This window comes from Agrilus planipennis, unplaced genomic scaffold (genome assembly GCF_000699045.2).
Source record: "Agrilus planipennis isolate EAB-ADULT unplaced genomic scaffold, Apla_2.0 scaffold266, whole genome shotgun sequence".
Classification (NCBI taxonomy): domain Eukaryota; kingdom Metazoa; phylum Arthropoda; class Insecta; order Coleoptera; family Buprestidae; genus Agrilus; species Agrilus planipennis.
In genome coordinates, this window is record NW_020439035.1 from 299535 (window position 1) to 304997 (window position 5463).

At 30.2% G+C, this 5463-nt stretch overlaps 1 long non-coding RNA gene across 1 annotated transcript; it reads right to left on the reverse strand.

The window, feature by feature from the left end:
• Window positions 1-1109: 1109 nt before the first annotated feature.
• LOC108741352 lies at window positions 1110-4700 on the reverse strand. Its single transcript, XR_001938494.1, has 3 exons — window positions 4555-4700; window positions 4350-4497; window positions 1110-1907 (listed from the first exon to the last, which is right to left on the reverse strand). It is a non-coding gene; the product is annotated as an uncharacterized LOC108741352 (long non-coding RNA).
• Window positions 4701-5463: the final 763 nt, after the last annotated feature.

The window sequence follows — 5463 nt, forward strand, 5'->3', positions numbered from 1 at the left end:
AAGTACCTAATAAAAATATTAAACGTTTGCACACTTTAGGATTTCACGCAGGTTGTGATAGATGACATTTATCAATCAACAATACCATCAAAGTTACACATAGCAGGTTCAAGTACTACTGATGGTAATGATATCTAATCGCAAAAAAAAGACAGAAAATATTTTGTCCCTTTGAATGTATCATACTGTTACTTATGGTTAATTTAGAAAAAAAAAATTGAAGATGAATTAACTCCTAAAAATCGATAATTTTTTATTGCATAATGGGGTTCCTAATTATTGGAATATGACTAATGCAAACCCCGAAAGAAAAGTTTATAATAATTTGACTATACGCATCATAAATTTAAATACCTAACCAAGACTCCAAACAGGTGATTATGGATATGTCAGTATATAATTTATATATTTAATCGTTGATATCAATAAATTGTATAATTATATAATAGACTTTGGTGTAGCATTTGTTAAACACTCGAATTCGTAATCATCGTAGAAATATCTTGTTTCTTCCCATTCATAAAAAGCTATTATCTCATTTAAGGAAGAATTTTGATATTTAGTTCATTCATTATATATTATTTGTATGTTTATATACTAATAATGCATTTTCAATAAAATATTACCTTTTATATAATATCTTTTTTTATAATAACATCTTTTTAAAACCCTATGGAGGTAAATGAATTTCAATTTGGTAACTCTCTTAACTAAGTTTTTCCATAGTTTTGCTAAAATTTCTACTGAAGTTTTTATCGTAACAAATTATTTACGAAAATTTAAGAAGTTATCAATGCTTCTCACTCATCAATCAATCATTGAGTAAATGTCGTTCTCCACAATTATTTTAATTTACAGCATTGAAGATAAAAAAAACGATATTCAAATTTGTACCTGAAAATAAAAATCCTTAAAGGAACAAACGTATCCCACCGAAAAGTTTGCATTGAAAACGAAGAGAATCGAATTAGGGACGTTATAAAAACTTTCCTTCACTTAGAGAATGAAATAGTAAGTACCTAATATTCATTAGTTGTACAGTGTACATGATATTCTTTCTCCAATTACTTTTTATTGTATATTACTACACTTTTTGTTTGAGCTTCTAAATATACATTTTAAATTAAGCCCTTTAGCATTATTAACTAAATATACCAAAGGTCTTAGTACTACAAAGTAGTACAATACTACATTTAGAGGAATTTAATATGTTCACAAGGTCCACGCCGTTTGTAGTCTCCGATGCTGGATGAGGACTGATGGAAGGACCTCTGAAGAAACTCGCCACTCATGAAGTAAGTAACTACAATCAATGACGGTCTTTAAACCATAATCAGTACAGCGTTAGTTCAAAATTACTAGGAATTTTTGGATTGATGAGCCATTATAAGAAGGAAGCACTCAGTATTATCAAATTATCTGTAACTGAACTTAAAAATAAAAAGACCAATTTTTTTTATCTCAGGCTCTAAATTATTTTAAAAGTTGGACACCCCTATAAAAAAACAACAATCATAGACAAATTCTACATCTATACACAGATAACCCTTCATTAACCCCCCGGCTATGGTTCAGCTGAGAAGGAGTTGTGGAGATCAGGAATTGCGACTATGTTAAGCTGAGAAGGAGCTTTGGATGTCAGGAACCGCAGCTGTGTTAAATACTCAAAGCAGATTGTAACTAGTTCGATATGCACAAGATTGAAGATCCAACAAAATGTTTCATGCTACAAGGTCTTTATTTTGAAAGGTACTTGAATTACAATTAAACCACACAGAAGCTGATTCAAGAATATTGTGTCACATATTTCATGTAGTAAGAATTCAGTCTGCTCATCTTATTATCCTCAGCGCTGATTCAGAGGTATTCATCCTGACAATCTATTCGTTTATAGTTCGAAGGTTCTCCTGCAAAAAAATATCTTGTAAGATGCGGTTTGCCTACTAAAATTGCAATACTACCAGCACATTTGGCAATAAAAAAATGTTTGAAGTGAGAGTTTTATACAGTAATTACAGTTTGCACATATTTTTTTTAAATTAACTACTGATGTACATTGATATAAACTGATTTCTTAATTAAACTGATATGCACGTCAAACCCTTTGCATTTGCATTTGTTACGAGCTCAAGTAGAGAAAAAGCTCATTAAGCAGGATTGCAACCAACTGATTATAGTTTATTTGACTTTGAAAAGATTAATGGTGACTTATGCCTACAACAAATGACTAAGTCGGCTTTGACAACGTCATTAATTCAATCTTGTATAAGTACGTTAAACCTACTTGCTTATATTTCCGTTTGATTTCGCAATTTTTCGTTTATATGTTTTTATTAATAAAAAAATGAGTTATTATTATTGCTTTTTAGTTTATTAAATAACCAATCAGCACTTTCATCATTAGAACAAGTTATAAATTATGATGGAAATAATCATTAGAATGACTTCATGGCAAGTCCATCGATTGTATAAATAAGAATAAAATGCATGCTGAACATTCATTATGATTACACTACAGTTGGACCACAAAGATATTTGCTAGCGGTGGACAATCCAGACTGGGAATGAGAGGTCGAAGTTGTCATATAAAAACAAAATTAACAGTTGGAAGAAATTTACTAACTTATAAATTTATAAAAGCCCTGAATATTCCAGACTGGGCCTCCTTACTTCAAAAAGAGGACTTCCAAATAGAGGGATTCACATAAATGAGGTCTTGAAATATATGGAACTGGAGGAGTACTAGAAAACCAGTAAATGTAATCAAGGCCAACAGCCAAATTTCTCAATAGGATTTCCAAAAGCTTCTAAAAGTTACTATACGGAATGTTCAAATTATCCTTCCCAATTTATGATCAAGGATGTTCACATTTCTAAAAAATTCTTCACTTCACAGAAATGATGGAGTCATATCCTCTGGTAAAAGACACCGTAATCTAAAAAACCTAAAGGGCTTAATAATACAAAATATCAATTAATTAAAAAAACCTTAAAATTCAGGTTTCGTAGAAAATAAACTTCGGTAAAGGTATTGGGATTAGTCAGTTATTAGTAAAACTCTCAAAATTCAAAAACTTAAAATTTATCAGATACCAAATCAACACTAAATAAAACGAAATGTTTATGAATTATAAATAATCAATTGTTTAATGGCAAAATTACTACATTAAAATGGAAAAAGCATCTCAATAAACCTCAAAAAACCTTATCTCAGATAAAGGTAGATCTCTATTACCAATATAAAAATGGAGTCACTCACGAACAACTCAAGAAGTATCAAATCGGACCACACATGGACATTCACAGAGCAGAGAATGATCATTACAAGTAAACAAGGTCGACTACAATTACGTTAGCAATATTATGAGATGCATGAGACAAACACGCAACATGTCACAAACAAGTACTATAAAGTAATGGAATTAGCAGTAAGGAAAAAACGTTGCACTATAAAACCTAAACATTTAAGAGGACATCTTCGTGTACTGCCTACTGAAATATTTTGCTTTAGTAGATATTTAGGTTTACTTATTGATTTAATACCTGATACTCATTGTTCCTGAGAACGTGTTTTTTGAACTGATGCTGTTCTGATTCGGGCTCTTGGAAGCAACTGCAACGGATGACGGCCTCTAGAGCAGAATCAGAACAGCATCAGTTCACCTACTGATCGTCAAAGCCCTTACCAATTTTTCAGACGTGTTTTTTTTAACCCAAGAATTACTTACTGCAGGTTTTTGCCCTCATATTCATGCGTATGAGCGTACCGAAAGTAAATGTGACAAAAAAATCACTACCGAAGTTTCCTGATTCCCATCCTTACCTTGCAAGATGTAAATAAGATGAAATTTTTGTTTCTCCAAGGTAGCTTTCGTTTCTGTTTTTGTTATGTTTACTTTTTGTTCGCTTATGTATAACAAGTAGAAATAAACAGTTAAAATTAGAGTAATAAGACATTTTTATTTGCCTCTATAAGCGACTAGCGATAATTACTACAATTTGTAGAGAAAAGAAACTACTCGAAATTAGAGAAGTAGGTGGCAATATTTCAGTAGGAATAGCTACACTTTTTTATTTTTCATTTTCATTAATTTTCTTATATTGTTTTGACTTAAAACTAAAATTTTACTGCAAAATTATGTTTTTTATGATAAATTGTAGTTTTGTATTTAACAACATGTAGGAACAATTTTTCCATTTTTTAAAACAAACACAAAACCTACAAATGTAACAAAACTAACTTATTTGCCATTCTGCTACAATTTGTAATTATTGACAACACTACAAACATCTTTTGCCCCTATTTGTGATATATTTTTTGTTACATTCTTCACAATTGTAGAACATACCTCTACATATTTTTCTGCGTGAATCCTTTGAAATCAAACCAGCCCACGGAAGATTTAAAGGCCAATACAAATTATACATTTCCATGTTTTGAATTTTCAGTTTTCGATTTTCATAATACTACTTTCGACGCATTAATTAGATACTTAACTAAAATGAACACAGATATAAATTATTCTAACAATACGTTGAGTACCGAACACATACAAATAAATTTTCATGAAATAAGAGATAACGTTCGTTACTTGTAAAATCTCAGTTAATTTACACAACGTGTGCTGTTTTTGACAAGGAACAGATCATAGCAGGTATTTACGGCGCAGATTTTGCTGATGTGCAATATGTTTACTCTGACAATTTAAATTGCGCTGTAATAAGTGTTGGGAATAATCGAATTATTTTCACAATCGAATAATTAGTAATAATTCATATTTCAAAATCGATTTAATAATTCGAATTATTTAGTAGAATTATCAATTTAAACTAAATTAAAATTATACCTATATAAATTCGTCCCAGTTAGGTATTAGCTATTATTAAACAATTCGCAGAAATCGGAATCATAGCCATATATTCTTTTAATTGTGCCGAAGCCGTCTAATAAATTAAACCATAATTTATATGTAGTTTTAAATTTAAAAGTGCCGAGTTATGATTGTTATTATTATTAAAAACATTTCATTTCAGTTCCTATTGAAAACCTTCTCTCTGAAATAAAAGCTTCTTCCAAAACTTTTAAAAAAGGGATTTATTCACTAATAAGCTATAGCTATACGTGTGTCCTTGTTTACGTGCGGTTCGTATTTATTTTTATTATACCGGTAGCAATTATTTAGATAAAAGAAGAAAATTAATTTTGGTGTTCGGTGAAATGAACCAAATAATATTCGTCAATAAGAGGTTAAGTCCAGGCTAGATAAATGAAAATTCTTACACTTGAGGTTACAGGGTAACTCTCTTCATAAATTGTTACACAATTAAAAAGATAAGAGTCTTTTGAAGTTTGATTTTTAATGGTCGATATAGATACAAAAATTGGCCAATCATGTCACAACCTAAATCATTGTCTTCATCTGAAAATAACACTATATAAGTAAGTAAGTATCGACTGGAACA